Below are 23,332 nucleotides of genomic sequence, written 5' to 3' on the forward strand. Positions count from 1 at the left end.
CAGTGAGCTTAGATCATGTCATTGGACTCCAGCCTGAGTGACAGAGTGAGAGACCCTGTCTCAAAAAAGCTATTTGGCCAGGCATGGTGGCTCACGCCTCTAATCCCAGCACTTTGGGAGGCTGAGGCAGGCAGGTCACCTGAAGTCAGGAGTTCAAGACCTGTCTGGCCAACATGGTGAAACCCCATCTCTAAAAAAATACAAAAATTAGCCAGGCAGGCATGATGGCAGGTGCCTGTAATCCCAGTTACTCGGGAGAATTGCTTGAACCTGGGAGGCGGAGGTTGCAGTGAGCTGAGATCGCCCCACCGCACTCCAGCCTGGACGGCAGAGTGAGACTCTTGTCTCAAAAAAATAAAAGCAATTCACCAGCCTCAGCTTCTCCAGTAGCTGGGACTACAGGTGCATACCACCATGCCTGGCTTTGAGAATATGTGTCTTAAAATTATTCCACCTAAGGGGCCAGAAATAGAGCTATTTATACACCAACTCCTGTCAGTCACTGAGTTAGGCTGCTATGACTTCATACCAGGGGATGTTAATCTTACGCATGGTGCATTCACATTGGGCTCACGCAGGCAAAGAAAGCCTCAGCCAAAAAGACACAAGTGGCTGGGCATGGTGGCTCACATTGTAATCCCAGCACTTTGGGAGGCCGAGGTGGGTGGATCACCTGAGGACATGAGTTCAAGACTAGCCTGGCCAACATTGTGAAACCCCATCTCTACAAAAATACAAAAATTAGCTGGGGATGATGGCAGGTGCCTGTAATCCCAGCTACTCGGTAGGCTGAGTTGGGAGAATCACTTGAACCCAGGAGGCGGATGTTGCAGTGAGCAAAAAAAAAAAAAAAAACTCAGGTGCTGGCAGGAGACATTGGACCTGTATGTACTAAGTAAGGCCTAATAAGATCAGGGAGGGAGCCAAAAATGTCTGCTAAGGCCACACCTTGCACTGCTGAGATCCACTCAAGCCCTATGTTAAACTTACCATGTCCTTGGCACTGGTCTTTTTAAAAAAAAAAAAAAAAAAAAAAAAAAAAAATATATATATATATATATATATATATATATATGGCTGGGTGTGGTGGCTCATGTCTGTAATCCCAGCACTTTGGGAGGCCAGGTAGGAGGATCACCTGAGGTCAAGAGTTCAAGACAAGCCTGGCCAACATGGTGAAACCCCGTCAAAAATACAAAAATTATCTAGGCATGGTGATGGGTGCCTGTAATCCCAGCTACTCAGGAGGCTGAGGCAGGAGAATCACATGAACCCAGGAGGCAGAGGTTGCAGTGAGCTGAGATTGAGTTACTGTGCTTCAACCTGGTTGACAGAGCAAGACCCTGTCTCCAAAAAAAAAAAAAAAAAAAGATTTTTATAACAGGAGGATGAATGGAATAAGCTATAAAGTCTCCACTGTGGTACTTGGTCCTGAGGTCAATAAAGATAACACCTCTGTACTGTACCACACATTGAAGATTTTCATCTTGCTGGTCTGGAATGCTCGTCCCTGATGAGGTACAATGATATGGCAACATAATATGAAATCCATATTTGAGACCAGGCACAGAGGCTCACATCTGTAATTCTAGCACTTTGGGAGGCCAAGGCAGGTGGATTGTCTGAGCTCAGGAGTTCGAGACCAGACTAGGCAACATGGTGAAACCCTGTCTCTACTAAAATACAAAAAATTAGCCGGATGTGGTGGCACACACCTGTAATCCCAGCTACTTGGGAGGCTGAGGCACGAGAATCGCTTGAATGCAGGAGGCGGAGATTACAGCGAGCCAAGATTGCACCACTACACTCCAGCCTGGGTCACAGCAAGAGACTCTGTCTCAAAAAAAAAAAAAAAAAGGAAATACATATTTGATCTTTGTCCCCAGTTCAGACCTTTTAAATCCCTTGAAGTTGCCTAGGAGACAAGAGGTGAGATAAGAGGGAGATGAAGGTAAAATCTGGAGATTGACTGAATCACTAATGGCGGATGATTTAATCAGTCATGCCTGCCTAATGGAACCTCCTTCAAACCTGCAAATGATGGGGTGTGGGGAGCTTTTGGGTTGGTGAACACATAGAGGTGCTGGGAGGGTGGGGGATCTGGAGATGGCCTGGAAGCTCCACGCACCTCCATTGTACCTTGCCCTAGGCAGCTCTTCCACCTGGCTGTTCTTGAGTTGTATCCTTTATAATAAACTGGTAATCTAGAAGTAAACTGCTTTCCTGAGTTCTGTGAGCTTTTCTACCAAATTACTGAACCCAAAGAGGAAGTCATGGGAACTACAAACCTCCAATTTATAGCCAGTCAGCTCTCAGCTGCCATTTGTAAATTCTCCCAATACTTTGAATAGTTGACCCCTATGGACCACCCTTTTCCTTTCTCAGGGATCTTAGCCCCTCGAGTCATCACTGCCTTGGTAACTGCTGGGGTTTTTTAACTTAAGTATTTTACATTTTGTCCAGGTTTTCTAGTTATTTTTAGTGAGAGGGTTTGTTGGAATAAGTGATCCTGCCATAGCTAGAAGCAGAACTCCCAGGCATGCAATACTGAAGGAAGAAAAGTGAGCATAAAAAGAGTCCCTTGGGCTTTGTTAACAAAGACCAACCAAATCAAAACCAAACAGTCTATAGCCCTACCACCCTGAATGCACCTGAACTCAGAAGCTAAGCAAGCTCAGGTCTGGTTAGTACTTGGGTGGGATTCTTACCGGGTGCTGTAAGCTTTTGACCCCTGACTCACTCTTGCCAGGTACAGTGACTTGCACCTATAGTCCCAGCTACTCAGGAGGATCGCTTGAGCCCAAGTATTGGAGTCCAGCTTAGGCAACATAGTGGGACCCTGTCTCTAAAAACAAAAACTTGGCATTTTATCCTAATAGCAAGACTCTGGTTTTTCATTTTGTATGTCAATTGGCAACTAAGACATTTGTCAATCTACATCTCACCATAAGCTTTGTTTTCTTGCACCTTGTGAAATTCACTGTACTTGCTAGGTTTATAAATTTGGCAAATGCCAACCATCGAATAACTCCCAATACATTGCCTTCATAGAGCACTTTTTTTTTTTTTTCAAGCTCACCCCCGGCCACAAAGCACTTTGGATTGTAGGTTCTAGAAGATTTCTCCTTGTGTGTCTCACATCTCTCTCTGAAAACCCCTGTGTTTCTTTGTTTTTTTTTTTTCCTCCCTAACACACCACCTCCCTGGGTCAAACCCCTGTGTTTCTAATCCCTGGACCTTAATTATTGGCATTGTGTAAATTCATGCATGTTGCCTTAAATTTTTCTTTTGCTTGGGAATTTGAAGGCATCCGTAGCTTATATTATTTCTTGAGAACTGATGTTTTCAACATTGATATTTTGATAATTTTAAAATCAGCCTTCTTTAGGTGTGATTTACATACAATAAGTTTACCCATCTTAAGCACATGGTACAATATTTTGACAGATGTACACGTAGCCACCATCCCCAATAATATTCAGTTACAATATTTTCTTAGCATATGGCTGATTAAAAAGAAGAAAAGAAAGAACATCTCCACAATGCCCATACGTTTCCTCATACTGCTTTTCTGGCAATCTCTATCCCACCTTCAGCAGCTGGCACCTTAACAGTTTTGTCTTTTCCAGAATGTCACATAAATGGAATCATACAATATGGAAACTTTGGAGTCTGGTTTCCTTCCTTCCTTCCTTCCTTCCTTCCTTCCTTCCTTCCTTCCTTCCTTCCCTCCCTCCCTCCCTCCCTCCCTCCCTCCCTCCCTCCCTCCCACCCCTCCCTCCCCCTCCCTCCCTCCCTCCCCTCCCTCCCTCCCTCCCTCCCTCCTTCCTTCCTTCCCTCTCTCTCTCTCCCTTTCTTTCTTTTCTTTCTTTTTTCCCTTCCTTCTTTCCTTCCTTCCTTTCCTCCCTCCCTCTCTGTCCCTCTTTCTTTCTTCCCTTCCCTTCCCCTCCCTCCCTCCCTCCGTCCCTCCCTCCCTCCCTCCCTCCCTCCCTCCTTCCTTTCCTTCCTTCCTTCCTTCCTTCCTTCCCTCCCTCCCTCCCTCCCTCTCTCCCTCTTTCTTTCTTCCCTTCTCTTCCCTTCCCTTCCCTACCCTTCCCCTCCCCTCCCTTCCCCTCCCTTCCCTCCCCTCCCCCTCCCTCCCCCCCTCCCCTCCCCTCCCCCTCCCCTTCTCTTCTCTTCTCTTCTCTTCTCCTCTCTTCTCCTTCCTTCCTTCCTTCCCTTCCTTCCTTTTCTTTCTTTGAGACAGGCTCTCACTCTTTTTACCAGGCTGGAGTGTAGTGGTGCAATCATGGCTTACTCAGACTTGACTTCTCCGGCTCCCATCTCAGCCTCTCGAGTAGTTGGGACCACAGGTGTGCGCTACCATGCCTAGCTAATTAAAAACATTTTTTTTTTTTTGTAGAGACGGGGTCCCACTATGTTGCCCAAGCTGGTCTTGAACTCCTTGGCCCAAGCGATTCTCTTGCCTTGGCCTCCCAAAGTGCTGGGATTACAGGCATAAGTCACTGAGGCTGGCCCGGTTTCTTTCACTTGGCATATATGCTTTGGAGATTTATCCATATTGTTGCATGCATCAGTAGTTGGTTCCTTTTTATTGACGACTATGGATTCAACATTGATATTTTATTACTCAAATAAAAAATAATTTTCATATAATACAAAAGAATGTAGATCAAAATGTGAAAGTCCCACTTTACCTATCTCCCTATTCCCCGTTACAGAGATAATCAGTACGAAAATCCCGGCCGGGCACGGTGGCTCACACCTGTAATTCCAGCACTTTGGGAGGCTGAGGCAGGCAGATCACCTGAGGTCAGGAGTTCGAGACCAGCCTGACCAATATGATGAAACCCCGTTTCTACTAAAAATACAAAAATTAGCCAGGCATAGTGGCATGTGCCTGTAATCCAAGCTTCTCAAGAGGCTGAGACAGAATTGCTTGAACCCGCGAGGCAGAGGTTGCAGTGAGCCTAGTCACGCTATTGCACTCCAACCTGGGCAACGGGAGCGAAACTGGGTCTCAAAAAAAAAAAAAAGAAAAGAAAATCCCATTACTTTCTGGTTCTCTCTCTATGCATTTGCACCTGCCCATATGTACACATTGTAAAACTTTGTGAATGAGACTGCTGTAGTTATTGTTCTGCCTCCCTTTTTACACTTAACAAATACAAGTATTTGTGTAAAAAGTCTGACAGACTGTATCTCCCAGAAATGTCCACAACAATATCTCCCACTTCACATGCTCTTTGGAACTAGTAACTGCTTCAAATAATGGACTGTGGGAGACATCATTCTAGATCATAAAAGGTCATGCGACTTCCATGTGGTCTTCACGGAACACCTGCTCTCTGGCAGCTCCCTCTTGGAGGGCTACCTTTTGGAATCTAGTCACCATGACATGAGAAGCCTGTCACATAGAAAGACTTTCCAAAAGCCTGTAAGTAACTTTTGGAAAGCCCTGGTCTTCAAGTCATCTTAAGTCAGATGCTAATGACTCCAAGCCGCTGTCATTTGAGTTGCTTCCCTTCCCAAGTGTTTGGATTTTCTCAGATTAGGGCCCAGACATGTGGGATGGAGGCAATCTATCTCCACTGTTCCCTACCTGAATTATTGAACCACAGAATCTGTGAGCGTAATAACATGGTTATTGTTTTATGCCACTGAACTTTAGCATATGGCAACATATAACTGAAATAAGTTCTTGGGATTGGAACTGCTGAATCAAAAAATATGTTCATTTTGGTCAGGCATGGTGGCTCACACCTATAATCCTAGCACTTTGGGAGGCTGAGGCGGGTGGAATGCTTGAGCCTGGGCAACATGGTGAAACCCTATTAGCTGGGCGTGGTGGCGGACGCCTGTAGTCCCAGCTACTTGGGAGGCTGAGGCACGAGAATAGCTTGAACCCAGGAGGCGGAGGCTGCAGTGAGCTGAGATTGTCCCACTGTGCTCCAGCCTGGGCAACAAAGCGAGACTCTCTCCAAGAAACAAAAAAAATTTTTTTTCATTTAAAATTCTGACCCAATGCCAATTGCTTCTCATCAATCATTGATTCAAAAATAAATAAGAGGCCGGGCGCGGTGGCTCAAGCCTGTAATCCCAGCACTTTGGGAGGCCGAGACGGGCGGATCACGAGGTCAGGAGATCGAGACCATCCTGGCTAACACAGTGAAACCCCGTCTCTACTAAAAAATACAAAAAACTAGCCGGGCGAGGTGGTGGGCGCCTGTAGTCCCAGCTACTCGGGAGGCTGAGGCAGGAGAATGGCGTAAACCCGGGAGGCGAAGCTTGCAGTGAGCCGAGATCGCGCCACTGCACTCCAGCCTGGGTGACAGAGCCAGACTCCGTCTCAAAAAAAAAAAAAAAAAAATTAAAAAAAAAAATAAATAAATAAATAAGAAATCTGGCTAGGCATGGTGGCTCATGTCTGTAATCCCAGCTTTGGGAGGCTGAGGTGGGCTGATCACCTGAGGTCAGGAATTTGAGACCAGCCTGGCCAACATGGCGAAACCCTGTCTCTACTAAAAATACAACAAATTAGACAGGCATAGTGGCACACACCTGTAATCCCAGCTACTCGGGAGGCTGAGGCACAAGAATTGCTTGAACCCAGGAGGTGTAGGTTGCAGTGAGCCGAGACTGCACTACTGCACTCCAGCCTGGGTGACAGAGTGAGACTTCGTCTCAAAAAAAAAAAAAAAAAAAAAAAAAGGCTGGGTGCGGTGGCTTACACCTGTAGTCCCAGCACTTTGGAAGGCTAAGACGGGTGGATCACCTGAGGTCAAGAGTTCAAGACCAGCCAGTCTCTACTAAAAATACAAAAATTAGAATGGTGTCATTGCACATGCCTGTAATCCCAGCTACTTGGGAGGCTGAGGCAGGAGAATTGCTTGAACCTGGGAGACAGCAGTGAGCCAAGGCTGCGCCATTGCACTCCATCTTGGGCAACAGAGTGAGATGCCACCTCAAAAAATAATAATAAGTAAAATAAAAATAAAAAAATAAATAGAAAATCTGAATAGACCTATAACAAGAAATTGAATTTATAATACAAAAATTTTGCACAAAGAGAAACTCAGGCCTAGATGCCTTCTCTGGTGAATTCTCTGGTCAAAGCCCTAATCTCCACAGTCTAGAGCTATGTGCTACAGAGCACATAGCTCTTCCTCGTGCTGACACCAGACCAACACAGAGGGAGCTGGGGCAGGCAGCGACAGGCCCATGGGTACAGACCACGGCATCTGAGGCTGTCAGTGCATGAGGAATTAAGGAAGCAAATATAGTATCAAAATATCAAAAGTGCACAGGTTGATCAGATTAAAAAAAGAACATTGTAACAAATAGCCCCGCGGTGGGCATTTCTAGAGGGCTCTTGGCAAGCCTGGCAGCCAGGGAAGGTTCTTCAGTCTGTACAGAGGCCTTTCCACGCAGCAGCTCTCGACATCCTCAACATTTTAAAGCGTTTTTTTTTTTTTACTCTATTGCCCAGGCTGAGTGCAGCGGCGTGATGATGACTCACTGCAGTCTTGATTTGCAGGGCTCAAGTGATCCTCCCACCTGAGCCGCCCAAGAAGCTGGGACCACGGGTGCATGCCACCATGCCCCACTACTTTTTTGTAGAGACATGGTCTCAGTCTCGCTGTGTTGCCCAGGTTGGTCTCCAACTCCTGAGCTCAAGCCATCCTCCTGCCTTGGCCTCACAAAGTGTTGGGATTACAGGCGTGAGCCATCACTCTGGCCAACATTAAAGCTTTTCTTCCCTCCCATTAAAAACTCAGGGACTGGGCCAGGCACGGTTGCTTACACCTGTAATGTGGAACACCTGGTTGGCCAGCCCAGTGCTCTTGGCCCTGTCACGGGCGCAGGGGCAGGCATAACTTAAGCTTGGGGTGGCTGGCTTGGCCTTGGGGGCAGCTTTGGTGGGGTCACATCAGGTCTGTGTGATCCAGCTTGAGCAGCTCCAGCCACTGGGTCAGTGCCAGCTTCTGCAGGATGACCATGTGCAGCAGCGAGTTCAGCGCCTTCTCATCCTCTGCAGCTGACAGCTGCTGCTGCGTCTCATCCAGCTGTGATGTACTCGTTGCACGTGGCAAACGTGGCACACAGTGAGGAGAAGGCGGCCACGTCCTCCTCAGAGGCGAGCACCTGGAGCTCATTGCACAGCTTCCTCCTGGTCTTGGTAACCATGGTCTTCTCCTTCGCATTCTTGCCCTTCAGCTTGGTGAGGGCCACCTTGGCTGCCTGCTGGCTGGCCTGCAGCACAGTGCGCAGCCTGGTGAGCTGCTCCCGCTTGGTGCTGAGCAGAGACTTCAACCTGAGGATCTCTTCCATGACAGCCTCCTTGAACTTGTCCATGGTTGGGCCCAGCTCTTGCGAGGGGATGCGCCGCCACAATAGCTCCATTATGTGGTTCACAGCTGCCTGCAGGTGCTTGATCTGGTGGCAGATGATACCAATCGGGCGGTAGATATCCATGGGCTCCCAGCGTGGGTCACCCAGGGGCGATAGCAGCGAGGAGCTACGTGAGGGGCTGATGTCCCTGGTCCTGCTGTGTGCTTGGCCTGCCTCTGCAGCCAGCAGCCCCTTGGGTAGGAGGATGGAGGAGTTGCCCGCGGGGCTGGTGCAGCTGGCCCCGCCCTGGCCCTCAGGTAGTAGTCCCCCGTGACAGAGCTGGGCCTCCAGTTGTTTCACATGCACACATGATGGTAGAGGTGGGCCAGCTCCTCACTGAAGGTCACCAGCTCATCCTGGGCCACCCTCAGGCTGGCCCTGCATCTCACCGGCAATGTCACTCACCTTCAGCAAATTCTCCAGCTGGTCCAGCTCTGGCCTGATCCTGGCTCACTGCAACCTCTTACTCCCTGGTTCAAGCGATTCTCCTGCCTCAGCCTCCCTGAGTCGCTGGGATTACAGGCATGTGCCAGCACGCCCGGCTAATTTTTGTATTTTTAGTAGAGGTGGAGTTTCACCATATTGGTCAGGCTGGTCTTGAACTCCTGACCTTAGTTGATCTACCCTCCTCAGCCTCCCAAAGTGCTGGGATTACAGGTGTGAATCACTGCAACTGGCTTTTTAAACGATTTTTTAAGATCCTGCTTGTGCTCTATTCTGTATCTATTTACTTTTTTCCACTCATGTATATAGCAATTTTTGAATGTTTTAAGACTTTTTTGTTGTTTTGTTTTGTTTTGTTTTGTTTTGTTTTTTGAGATGAAGTCTTGCTCTGTCGCCCAGGCTGGAGTACAGTGGTGCAATCTTGGCTCACTGCAAGCTCCACCTCCCGGGTTCACTCCATTCTTCTGCTTCAGCCTCCTGAGTAGCTGGGACTACAGGCGCCCGCCACCACGCCTGGCTAATTTTTTGTATTTTTAGTAGAGACGGGGTTTCACCATGTTAGCCAGGATGGTCTCAATCTCCTGACCTCATGATCCACCCGCCTCAGCCTCCCAAAGTGTTGGGATTAGAGGCGTGAGCCACTGTGCCCAGCCTAAAATTTGTTTTGTTACCTAACACATGGTCTATCTTTGAGAATGATCCATGTGTCGAGTAGAAGAATGTGTATTCTGCAGCTGTTGGATAAAATGTTCTGTGAATATCTATTAGGTCTATTCGGTTTATAGTACAGATTAAGTCTGACATTTCTTTGTTAATTTTTTGTCTGGATGATCTGTCCAATGCTGAAAGTGAGGTGTCAAAGCCTCTAGCTATTATTGTATTGGGGTTTATTTCTCTCTTCAACTCTAATAATATTGGCTTTATATGTCTGGGTGCCCCAGTTGGGTACATATATATTTACAATTGTTAAACACTCTTGTTGAATTGACCCCTTTATCACTATGTAATCACCTTCTTTGTCTTTTTTTATAGTTTTTGTCTTAAAATCTATGTTGTTTGGCCAGGCATGATGGTTCATGCCTGTAATCCCAGCACTTTGGGAGGCTGAGGTGGGCGGATCATTTGAGGTCAGGAGTTTGAGACCAGCCAGGCTAACATGGTGAAACCCTGTCTCTACTAAAAATACAAAATTTAGCTGGGTGTGGTGGTGCGTGCCTATAATCGCAGCTACTCAGGAGGCTGAGGCATGAGAATCACTTGAACCTGGGAGGCGGAGGTTTCAGTGAGCTGAGATTGCACCACTGCCCTCCAGCCTGGGTGACAGAGCAAAACTGTCTCAAAAAAAGAACCTATGCTGTCTGGCCGGGTGAAGTGGCTCATCTCTATAATCCCAGCACTTTGGGAGGCTGAGGCGGGCAGATCACTTGAGATCAGGAGTTGGAGACCAGCCTGGCCAACATGGCGAAACCCCATCTCTACTGAAAATACAAAAGATAGCCAGGCGTGGTGGCGGACACCTGTAGTCCCAGCTGCTGAGGAAGCTGAGGTGGGAGAATCGTTTGAACTCGGGAGGCAGAGGTTGCAGTGAGCCAAGATCATGCCACTGCACTCCAGCCTGGATGACAGAGTGAGACTCTGTCTAAAAAAAAACCCTCTATGTTGTCTGGTATAAGTATAGCTACTCTTGTTCTTTTTTGATTTCTATTTGCATACAATATCTTTTTCCATCTCTTTATTTCCTGTCTATAAGTGTCTTTATAGGTGAAGTGTGTCTCTTGTAGTAATAGATCACTGGGTCTAATTTCTTTTTTTTCTTTTTTTTTTGAGACAGAGTCTCGCTGCGTCCCCCAGGCTGGAGTGCGGTGGCGCGATCTCGGCTCACTGCAAGCTCCGCCTCCCGGGTTCACGCCATTCTCCTGCCTCAGCCTCCCGAGTAGCTGGGACTACAGGCGCCCGCCACCGCGCCCGGCTAATTTTTTGTATTTTTAGTAGAGACGGAGTTTCACCGTGGTCTCGATCTCCTGACCTTGTGATCCACCCACCTTGGCCTCCCAAAGTGCTGGGATTACAGGCGTGAGCCACCGCGCCCGGCCACTGGGTCTTATTTCTAATCCATTCGGCTACTCTATGTCTTTTGATTGGAGAGTTTAGTCTATTTACATTCAATGTTATTATTAATAATATGGACTTACTCCTGCCATTCTTTATTTGTTTTCTGGTTGTTTTGTGGTCTTCTCTCCCTTCCTGTTTTCCGTTCAGTGAAGGTAATTTTTCTCTGGTGGTATGTATTAATTTTTTGCTTTTTATTTTTTGTGTATCTGTTGTATGCTTTTAGATTTGAGGTTACCATGAGACTTGCAAATAATATCTTATAACACTTTATTTTAAACTAATGACAACACTGTTTGCATAAACTAAAAAACAAGCAAAAAGAAAGTTAATATAAACTCTAACTTTGTCTCCCCACTTTTAAACTTTGTTTTTATTTATATATTATTGTACTGTCTGTGTCTTTAAAAGTTGTTGTAGTTATTATTTTTGATTAGTTTACCTTTCTATCTTTCTACTTAAGATATGAGTAGCTTATACATCATAATCACTGTGTTATAATATTCTGTGTTTCTGTGTCTTTCTTTGTACTTACTATTATCAGACAGTTTTGTACCTTCAGATGATTTTGTATTGTTCATTAATGTTCTTTTCTTTGAAACCGAAGAACTCCCTTTAGCATTTCTTATAGGACAGGTCTGGTGTTGATGAAATCCCTCAGCTTTTGTTTGGGAAAGTCTTTATTTCTCCTTCATGTTTGAAGGATATTTTCACCAGACACACTATGCTAGTATTACAGACATTTTTTTCTCCTTCTGCACTTTAGATATGTCAAGTCAGTCTCTCTTGCCCTGTAAGGTTTCCACTGAAAAGTTTGCTGCCAAATGTATTGGAGCTCCATTCTATGTTATTTGTTTCTTTTCTCTTGCTGCTTTTAGGATCCTTTCTTTATCCTTGGTCTTTGGAAATTGACTATTAAATGCCTTGAAGTAGTGGCCGGGCGCGGTGGCTCATGCCTGTAATCCCAGCACTTTGGGAGGCTGAGGCGGGCAGATCACAAGGTCAGGAGATCGAGACCATCCTGGCTAACATGGTGAAACCTCGTCTCTACTAAAAAGAATACAAAAAATTAGACAGGCGTGGCGGCGGGTGCCTGTAGTCCCAGCTTCTTGGGAGGCTGAGGCAGGAGAATGGCGTGAACCCGGGAGATGGAGCTTGCAGTGAGCCGAGATTGCACCACTGCACTCCAGCCTGGATGACAAAGCGAGACTCTGTTTCAAAAAAAAAAAAAAGCCTTGAAGTAGTCTTTGGGTTAAATCTGCTTGGTGTTCTAGAACTTTCTGGTGCTTGAATATTTATATCTTTTTCTAGGTTTGGGAAGTTCTCTCTTATTATCCCTTCGAATAAATGTTCTACCTCTGTCTCTAACCTCCTCTTTAAGGCCAGTAACTTAGATTTGCCCTTTTTTTTTTTTTTTTTTTTTTGAGATGGAGTCTTGCTCTGTCATCCAGGCTGGCGTGCATGGCACAATCTTGGCTCACTGCAACCTCCACCTCCCAGGTTCAAGCGATTCTTCTGCCTCAGTCCCAAGTAGCTGGGACTACAGGTGTGTGCCACCATGCCTGGTTAATTTTTCTATTTTTGGTAGAGACAGGGTTTCACCATGTTGGCCAGGCTGGTCTTGAACTCCTGACCTCAGGTGATCCACCTGCCTCGGCCTCCCAAAGTGTTGGGATTATAGGTGTGAGCCACCACACCCAGCCAGATTTGCCCTTTTGAGATTCTATTCTTTCCTTTTTTTTTTTTTGAGATGGAGTCTCGCTGTCACCCAGGCTGGAGTGTAATGGCGCAATCTCAGCCCACTGCAACCTCTGCCTCCTGGGTTGAAGTGATTCTCCTGCTTTAGCCTCCTGAGTAGCTGGGACTACTAGCTCTCACAGGTATGCTTCATTCTGTTTCATTTTTCTTATGTCTTCCCTGTGTAACTTCAAATAACCTGTGCTCAAGCTCACCAATTCTTTCTTCTGTTAATCAGTTTTGCTATTAAAAGACTCTGATACATTCTTCAGTTTGTCTGTTACATTTTTTAAGACTAGAATTTCTGCTTGATTATTTTTAATTATTTCAATCTTGGATAGGTGCAGTGGCTCATGCCTGTAATCCTGGCACCTGGGAAGCTGAGGTGGGCAGATTCCTTGAGCTCAGGAGTTCAACAACGGCCTGGACAACCTGGAGAAATCTCATCTCTACAAAAAATACCAAAAAATCATCTGGGCATGGTGGCACGTGCCTGCAGTCCCAGCTACTCAGGGGCCTGAGCTGGGAGCATCGCTTCAGCCCAGGACATTGAGGCTGCAGTGAGCCAAGATCGTGCCACCGCATTCCAGCCTGAGAGACAAAGTGAGACCGTGTCTCAAAAAAATAATAGTTATTGGGCCAGGCGCAGTGACTCACGCCTGTAATCCCAGCACTTTGGGAGGCCAAGGCAGACAGATCACAGGGTCAGGAAATCGAGACCATCCTGGTTAACGTGGTGAAACCCCTTCTCTACTAAAAATACAAAAATTAGCTGGGCATGGTGGCAGGCGCCTGTAGTCCCAGCTACTCGGGAGGCTGAGGCAGGAGAATGGCGTGAACCCAGGAGGCGGAGCTTGCAGTGAGCCGAGATCGCGCCACTGCACTCCAGCCTGGGCGACAGAGCGGGACTCCATTTCAAAAAAATAAAAATAAAAATAAAAGGGCCAGGCACGGTGGCTCACGCCTATAATCCCAGCACTTTGGGAGGCCAAGGCGGGTGGATCACCTGAAGTTGGGATTTTGAGACCAGCCTGACCAACATGGAGAAACCCTGTCTCCACTAAAAATACAAAATTAGCCGGGCGTGGTGGCGCATGCCTGTAATCCCAGCTACTCAGGAGGCTGAGGCAGGAGCATCGCTTGAACCTGGGAGATGGAGGTTGCCATGAGCCGAGATTGCACCATTGCACTCCAGCCTGGGCAATAAGAGCGAAACTCTGTCTCAAAAACAAAACAAAACAAAACAAATTTTTAAAAAGTTATTATTTCAATGCCTTTTTAAAATTTCTCTGAAGGATTCTGAAATCCTTCTCTGTGTTATCTTGAATTTCTTTGAGTTTCCTCAAAACAGCTATATTGAATTATTTGCCTGAAAGATCACATATCTCTGTCCCTCTAGCATCGATCCCTAGTGCCTTATTTAGTTCATTTGGTGAGGTCATGCATTCCTGGATGATCTTGATGCTTATAGGTGGTTGTTGGTGTCTGGGCATTGAAGTGTTATGTATTTTTAAAATTATTTTTTATTTTTTGTTAATAGTTAGGTATTGATTGGGTGTAGTGGCTCGTGCCTGTAATCCCAGCACTTTGGGAGGCCAAGGTGGTGTATCGCTAAGCCCAAGAGTTTGAGACCCGCCTGGGCAATGTGGTGAAACCCCATCTCTAGTAAAAATACAGAAAACTAGCCAGGCATGGTGGTGTGCTCCTGTAGCCCCAGCTGCTCAGGAGGTTGAGGTGGATCACCTGAGCCTGGGAGATTGAGGCTGCGGTGAGCCGTGACTGTGCCACAGCACTCCAGCACTCCAGCACTCCAACCTTGGTAACAGAGTGAGACCCTGTCTCAAAAAAAAAAAAAAAAAAAAAAAAAGAGAAAGAGATAAGAAAAAAAGAGTTAGGTGTATATTGCAGTCTGGACTTATTTGTATCTGTCCTTCCTGGGAAGGCTCTCCAGGTATTTGAAGTGACTTGGGTGTTATGCTCTAAGTTTTTGGTCACTGTAACTATATCTGCATCTTGGTAACCCAAGCCCAATAACACTGTGGTTCTTGCAGACTTGTAGACGTACTGCCTTGGTGGCCTTGGATAAGATCTGGAAGAATTCTCAGGATTACCAGGCAGAGACTCCCGTTCTTTTCCCTTACTTTCTCCCAGACAAATGGAGTCTCTCTGTCTGTGCTGAGTTGCCTGGAGCTGGGGGAGGGGTGACACAAGCACCCCTGTGGCCACTATCACTATTGGGACTGTGCTGGGTGAGACCTGAAACCAGCATTGCACTGGGTCTCAGCCAAGGCCAGCTGTACCCACTACCTGGCTATCACCTATGTTCACTCAAGGCCTTAGAGCTCTACAGTCAGCAGGTGATAAAGCCGGTCCGTCCTTCCCTTTAGGGAGGCAAGCTCCCTTGGGCCCCAGGCAGGTCCAGAGATGCTGTCCAGAAGCCAGGGTCTGGAGTCAGAAACCTTAGAAATCTACCTGGTGCTCTATTCTACTGTGGCTAAGCTGGCACCGAAACCACAAGACAAAGTCCTTCCCTCTCTTCCTTCCCCTTTCCCTGGGCAGAGGAGTCTCTTCCCATGTCCACCACTACCACCAAAGGTGAAGGGGGCCGGCCCCTCCACACCTGTGGGTATTTCTTGTCAGGTGGGAAGAGAGACTGAGAAAAGAAAGAAGACACAGAATCAAAGTATAGAGAAAGAACAGTGGGCCCAGGGGACTGGCGCTCAGCATACAGAGGACCTGCACCAGCCCCGGTCTCTGAGTTCCCTCAATATTTATTGGTTACTATTTTCACTATCTTGGCAAGGGGAATGCAGCAGGAGAACAGGGTGATAGTGGGGAGAAGATCAGCAGGAAAACATGGGAGCAAAGGAATCTGTGTCACAAATAAGTTCAAGGAAAGGTACTATGCCGGGATGTGCACATAGGCCAGATTTATGCTTCTCTCCACCCAAACATCTCAGTGTAGCAAAGAGTAACAGAGCAGCGTTGCCGCCAGCATATCTTGCCTCCAGCCACAGGGCGGTTTTCTCCTATCTCAGAATAGAACAAATGTACGATCGGGTTTTACACTGAGACATTTGTTCCCAGGGACATGCAGGAGACGGAGGCCTTCCTCTTGTCTCAACCGCAAGAGGCCTTCCTCTTTTATTAATCCTCCTCAGCATAGACCCTTTACGGGTGTTGGGCTAGGGGGCAGTCAGGTCTTTCCCTTCCCATAAGGCCATATCTCAGGCTGTCTCAGAGAGGAGAAACCTTGGACAATACCTGGCTTTCTTGAGCAGAGGTCCCTGCGGCTTTCCGCAGTGCATCGTGCCCCTGGTTAATCGAGAATGGAGAATGGCGATGACTTTACCAAGCATACTGCCTGTAAACATATTGTTAACAAGGCACATCCTGCACAGCCCTAGATCCCTTAAACCTTGATTCCATACAGCACATGTTTCTGTGAGCACAGGGTTGGAGCTAAAGTTACAGATTAACAGCATCTTAAGGCAAAACAATTTTTCTTAGTGCAGATCAAAATGGAGTTTCTTATGTCTTCCTTTTCCACATAGACACAGTAAGAGTCTGATCTCTCTTTTCCCTACACAAAGGCCCACGGGGAGCACTGCCAGTGTACCACCAATGTTTACTTAAGGCCCAAGGGCTCTTCAGTCAGCTTTTGGTGAATGTTGCCAGGCTTGGGACTCATCCTTCAGGGTAGTGGGCTTCCCTCTGTCTCAGGGTAGGTCTAGAAATGCCATCCAAGAGCTAAGGCCTGGAACTGGGAACCCCAATAACTCACTTGCTACTCTTCCCCACTGTGCCCAAGCTGGTACCTAATTTGCAACACAAAGTTCCCTTGATTTTTCCCTCTGTATTGCTCAAGCAAGCGTCTCCTCACAGTCACCACAGCTGTGAATATGCTGGGTCACACCTGAAGTCTGTCTCAGCGTCTCACCCAAGGCTCACGGCAGGTATTACCTGACTACCACTGCTGATTATTTAGGGTCTAAGGGCTCTTTAGTCAGCAGGTGATAATTCCTGTGAGAACTGGGTTCTTCCCTTCAAGGCAATAGGTTTCCTTCAGGCTCAGGGTGTGTCTAGTAATGTCATCCAGGAGCTAGGGCCTGGTATGGGGACTTCATGGCTCTGCCTGGTGCCCTACCTTACTGTGGCTGAGCTGGTATCCAAGCTGCAAAACAAAGTGCTCTTTACTCTTCCCTTTCCTCTCCTCAAGTGGAAGGAAGGAGTCTCTTCTGGAGCTGTGAGCTGCACTACCTGGTGTTAGGGGAGGGATGAGGCAAGCACTCTTTTGGCTGCCCTGGCTGGTATCCCACGGGGTTGCATGCCCCCCAAGTCCACTGGCCCTGAACCCAGCACAGCACTAGAACTTGCCTAGGAGTTGCAGTCCCTGTGGCCAAGATAGGCTTTCCAGTTTATTTTGGACCCCAGAGTACTGTAGCCCATGGTGGTGAGGCTGACTGAAACTCAAGTTCAAGTTCTGACTGTTGGGATGGGCAATTCCCCTCTGGCCCTATAGGGCTGTTCTTTATTTTATTTTATTTTATTTTTAGAGGCGGAGTCTCGCTCTGTCACCCACGCTGGAGTGCAATGATGTGATCACAGTTCGCTGCAACCTCCACCTCCTGGGTTCAAGCGATTCTCCTGCCTCAGCCTCCTGAGTAGCTGGGACTACAGGTGTCCACTACCACACCCAGCTAATTTTTGTATTTTTAGTAGAAACAGGGTTTCACCATGTTGGCCAGGCACTAGAACTTGCCTAGGAGTTGCAGTCCTGCCTGACCTCAGGCAATCCACCTGCCCTGTCCTCCCAAAGTGCTGGGATTATAGGTGTGAGCCACCATGCCTGGCTGACTAGGGCTGTTCTAAATGCTTTCTCTATGGACATTGGCTGTTTTGCCCGGTGTTGTCATCACTGAGTTCCAATATAAAGTCCCACAAACTCTGCACCCTCTTTCCCCCAAGTTCACAGATTACCTCTCCATACCCTGGGCCAGTGGCATGTGGCCACTGTTGGGAGATGGGGGTGGGGTGGTGTCAGCAATTCAAGACCGTCTTTCCTATTCTCTTCATTGCCTCTTCCAGCAATAATTTGAAGTTAAAACCAGATACTATGATCACTCACCTGATTTTTTGTTCTTAGGAAGGTGCTTTTTTGTGTAGATAGTTGTCAAATTTGGTGTTCCTGCAGGGAGGATGATCAGTGGAGCCTTCTATTTGGCCATCTTACTCTGTCTCCTTCCTCTGTTTAATACATTTTTGCTATTTGTTTTTTATACATATTTCTTGTTTCATTATGTCTTCTTTTACGTTAGATATTTTTTAGGGTGCCATTTTAGTTCTGTAATTTTTTGAATGATGAATGATTTTCTTAGCAGTTGTCATAGTATTACCTTTAGCATCTTAATTTATAACAATCTAGTATATATGAAATAATGCTAGCCTAATCTCAATAGTATGCAAAAACTTCTTATATAGCTCTGCTCCCTCCCTGCTTCTTTGTGCTATTATTGTCACACAAATTACATCTTTACAAATTATAAGCCCATCAAAACTGTTTTCTAATTTAATTGGCTTATGTATTATCTTTTTAATCAGATAAAAGAAAGAATTACGAACAAAAAATAATTCCTCATGTAAATTTGAGTTACTGTCTACTGGATTTGAGTTGTATCCTTTTGTTTCAGCCTGAAAGACTCTCTTTTGTATTTGCTATAGTCTGAATGTGTTCCCCTCAAGTTCATATGTTGTAATCTTGACTACTGGGGTGATGGTATTAAGAACTGGGACCGGCCAGGCGTGGTGGCTCACACCTGTAATCCCAGCACTTTGGGAGGCCGAGGCGGGCAGATCATGAGGTCAGGAGATCAAGACCATCCTGGTTAACACGGTGAAACCCCGTCTCCACAAAAAAATACAAAAATTAGCCAGGCGTGGTGGCAGGTGCCTGTAGTCCCAGCTACTCAGGAGGTTGAGGCAGGAGAATGGCGTGAACCCGGGAAGTGGAGTTTGCAATGTGCCAAGACCACGCCACTGCACTCCAGCCTGGGTTACAGAGTGAGACTCCATCTCAGGAAAAAAAGAAAGAAAAAAAAAAGAATTGGGACCTTTTGTGAATTGACTAAGTCGTGAAGGTTCCACCCTCATATTTGGGATTAGTGTCTTATAAAAGAGGCTGAAAGAACGTGTTTACTTGTTCTGCCATTTGAGGACACATAGAAGGTGACTTCCATGAGGAATAGTCTCTCACTAGACGTCAAATCTGCTGGCGCCTTGATCTTGGACTTTCCAACCTCCAGAACTGTGAGCAATAAATTTCTGTTGTTTATACATTTATTGGTCTAAGATACTTTGTTATAGCATCATGAATGCACAAAGACAAAAATTGGTACCAGAAGTGGGGTGTTTCTGTAACAAATATCTAAAAATGTGGGCCAAGTGTGGTGGCTCATGCCTGTAATCCCAGCACTTTGGGAGGCTGAGGCAGGTGGATTGTTTGAGGTCAGGAGTTCAAGACCAGCCTGACCAACATGATGAAACCCCATCTCTACTAAAAATACAAAAATTAGCTGGGCTTGGTGGAGGGTTCCTGTAGTCCCAGCTACTAGGGTGGCTAAGGCAGGAGAATTGCTTGAACCCAGGAGGCGGAGGTTGCAGTGAGCCAAGATTACCCCACTGCACTCCAGCCTGGGCAACAAAGTGAGACTCCATTTCAAAAACAAAACAAAACAAAACAAAACAAAAAAACAAACAAATAAAAATGTGGAAGTGGCTTTAGGATTGGGCAATGGGTAGAGGTTAGAAGAGTTTTAAAGCGCGTGATAGAAAAAGGCTACCTTGCTGGGAATGGAGTGCTAAGGACAATTCTAGTGAGGGCTCAGAAGAAGAGGAGTGCCATGAGGAAATCCTCAATCTTTCTAGAGATTACCTAAGTGGTACAAACATGGACAATAAAGGCTATTCTGATGAGATGTCATACAGAAATGATGAACATCCTTTTGGAAACTGGAGGAAAGGCCATCCTTTTTATAAAGTGGTAAAGGGCTTGGCTGAATTGTGTTTATGTCCTAGTGTTTTGTGGAAAATAGAACTTTTTTTTTTTTTTTTTTTTGAGATAGTCTCACTCTGTCATCCAGGCTGGAGTGCATGGCATGCTCAGCTAATTTTTGTATTTTTTGTAGAGATGAAGTTTCACCATCTTGCCCAGGCTGGTCTCAAACTCCTGGGCTGAAGAGATCCACCTGTCTCAGCCTCTCAAAGTGCTGAGATTATATGTATGTGCCATTGCACCTGACCCACAAGAGAGAATTTATAAGTAATTAAATAGAATACTTGGCAGGTGCCGGGCGCGGTGGCTCACGCCTGTAATCCCAGCACTTTGGGAGGCCGAGGCGGGCGGATCACAAGGTCAGGAGATCGAGACCACAGTGAAACCCCGTCTCTACTAAAAATACAAAAAATTAGCCGGGCGCGGTGGCAGGCGCCTGTAGTCCCAGCTACTCGGGAGGCTGAGGCAGGAGAATGGCGTGAACCCGGGAGGCGGAGCTTGCAGTGAGCCGAGATCGCGCCACTGCACTCCAGCCTGGGCGACAGAGCAAGACTCCGTCTCAAAAAAAAAAAAAAAAAAAAAAAAAAAAAAAAAAAAAAAAAAAAGAATACTTGGCAGGCAAAATATGTAAGCCAAGTGTTGAGGGTGCAGTATGGCTCTCTTGACTGCTTATAGTAAAATGTGAGAAGAGAGAAACAAAGATTTTTAAAGTTATATAGTTTTCCTCTTTTTTTTTTTTTGAGACAGAGTCTCACTCTGTCACCCAGGCTGGAGTGCAGTGGCACTATCTCGGCTCACTGCAAACTCTACCTCCCGAGTTCATACCATTCTCCTGCCTCAGCCTCCCGAGTGGCTAGGACTACAGCTGCCCACCACCACACCCAGGCTAAATTTTTTGTATTTTTTAGTAGAGACAGGGTTTCACCATGTTAGCCAGGATGGTCTTGATCTCTTGACCTTGTGATCCACCTGCCTTGGCCTCCCAAAGTGCTGGGATTACAGGCATGAGCCACTGCGCCCAGCCCCCCCGCTTTTTTTTTTGAGACAGAGTCTTGCTGTTACCCAGGCTGGAGTACAGTGGCGGGATCATAACTGACTGCAGCTCCAAACTCCTGGGATCAAGCAATCTTACAGCCTTGTCCTCCTGAGTAGTTGGGACTACAGGTGCATACCACCGTGCCTGGCTATTTTTTTAAGAAATGGGGTCTTGCTATGTTGTCCAGGATGGTCTTGAACTCCTGAACTCAAGCAATCTTCCCACCCTAGCTTCTCAAGTACCCGGGATTACAAGAGTGTACCATTTGTCCTAAAGATGGAATTTGTAATCAAAAAGGAAGCAGAAGTTAAATATTTGGGAAATTCTCAGCCTGGCCAAGTTATAAAGATGAAAAAGTATGTTTAGGAGACAACATCAAGGACATGGCCAAAGCAACCATGTGATAAGAAAATTAGTACGGCTTAGAGGAAGCCAGGTGCCATTCATCAAAACAGTGGAAGATTGATCCTAGACGTTTCAGTGGTCTTCAGGGGCTACCCTGCCCATCACAGGCCCAGAATGCCAGGGCCTTGAGGGCAGAACATTTCAAATGATGGTTTCCCCAAAGTCATATGTTGAAATCTTAACTGCCCATCACTAAATTGTGGGGCCTTTTGGGAAGTGATTAAATCATGAGGATTTCACCCTCATGAATGGGATTAATGCCCTTACCTTAGAAGAGTCGTAAGTTAGCATTTTTGCCACTTCCACTATGTGAGAACATATAGGAAGTACCGTCCATGACAACGGGCTCAGCAGAGACTGGATCTGCTGGCTGACATCTTGATTGTGGACTTGATTGTGTATAAAGTTACTAAGTCTAAGGCATTTTGTTATAGTAGCAGGAACGGACTAAGTATATGTTAGTGACAAATTTACAGTTTTTGTTTGAGTAGGAATGTCTTAATTATTTTCATGTTTGAAATACAGGTTTGCAGGATATAGAATTCCTTTATTTTTTTTTTGAGATGGAGTCTTGCTCTGTTGCCCAGGCTGGAGAGCAGTGGCGCGATCTGGGCTCACTGCAAGCTCTGCCTCCCGGGTTCATGCCATTCTGCTGCCTCAGCCTCCCGAGTAGCTGGGACTACAGGCGCCCACCACCACGCCTGGCTAATTTTTTTTTTTTCTTTCTTTTTTTTTTTTTTTAGTAGAGACGGGGTTTCACCGTGTTAGCCAGGATGGTCTCAATCTCCTGACTTCGTGATCCACCCGCCTCGGCCTCCCAAAGTGCTGGGATTACAGGCTGAGCCACTGCGCCCGGCCTTGCAGGACATAGAATTCTTGTTTGGCATTCTGTTTCTTTCAGCATTTTGAATATGTCATCCCATTCATTGCTTTCTGGCCTCCATCGTTTCTGATGAGAAACCAGCTTTAAATATTATTGAGGATCCCTTGTACATGATGAGTCACTTCTCTATTGCTGCTTTCATGAGTTTCCCTTTGTGTTTGGTTTTTGACTTTTTGATTATAACGGAATATAGGTGTGGACCTCTTTGAGTTTATCCTTCTTGAGTTGGCTTATCTTCTTAGGTGTGCACGTTAACGTTTTTCATCAAATTTAGAAAGTTTTAACTACTATTCCTTTTAGTATTCTTTCTGCCCATTTCTCTCTCTCCTTCCGAGACTTCAAATGTGCATGTTTGTATCCTTAATGGTGTTCCACAGGTCTCTGAGACTCTCATCTTTCTTTTTCTTTTATCTATTTATCAGACTGGATAATCTCAACTGATACAGCTTCTCTCATTCACCTTCTCTCTTCTGCCAGCTTAAAATCTGATATTGAGCCTCTCTAGTGAATTATTTTAGTTATTGCAATTTTCAACCTGGAAATTTTTTTTTTTTTTTTTTTTGAGATGGGGTCTTGCTCTTGTCGCCCAGGCTGGAGGGCACTGGCGTGATTTTGGCTTACTGCAACCTCCGCCTCCCAAGTTCGATTCTCCTGCCTCAGCCTCCTGAGTAACTGGGATTATAGGCATCTGCCACCATGCCTGGCTAATTTTTATATTTTTAGTAGAGATGGGGTTTCACCATGTTGGCCAGGCTGGTCTCGAACTCCTGACCTCAGGTGATCTGCCCGCCTTGGCCTCCCAAAGTGCTGGGATTACAGGCATGAGACACCACACCCGGCCTCAACCAGGAAATTTCTATTTGGTTCTTTTTGCAATTTCTGTCTCTTTAATGCTTATTCTGTTTGGTGAAACATCATTATCTTTCTTTCAGTTCTTTAGACTGTTTCTTTTAGTTATTGGAACATATTTGGAATAGCTGATTTCAAATTTGTCTGGCTGGGCATGGTTAAATTTTGTATCTATCAGCTGGTCCTGAGGCTACACAAAATAGGATTCTTTTAGGGCAATCACAGAAGCTCTCTGGTCTTATAAGCACATCTTGAGTTGAAAGTTTAGAGACCTGAGCTTGTTATCTTCTTTCCATAGGTGCTCTTGTGTACTTGGATGCAACCATTCCAAGTCCTTGTAGTCATCATTACTGCAATAATGGCCAAATGCAGCAGCCACTTGATCCCCCAAAGCACTTAATTCATTGTGTCATTGATAATTTGATTA

At 46.1% G+C, this 23,332-nt stretch overlaps 1 pseudogene; it reads right to left on the reverse strand.

Moving 5' to 3' along the window:
* Nucleotides 1-7,774: 7,774 nt before the first annotated feature.
* Nucleotides 7,775-21,464, reverse strand: LOC126932305 (protein bicaudal D homolog 2-like; annotated as a pseudogene).
* Nucleotides 21,465-23,332: the final 1,868 nt, after the last annotated feature.

This window comes from Macaca thibetana, chromosome 12 (genome assembly GCF_024542745.1).
Source record: "Macaca thibetana thibetana isolate TM-01 chromosome 12, ASM2454274v1, whole genome shotgun sequence".
Classification (NCBI taxonomy): Eukaryota; Metazoa; Chordata; class Mammalia; order Primates; family Cercopithecidae; genus Macaca; species Macaca thibetana.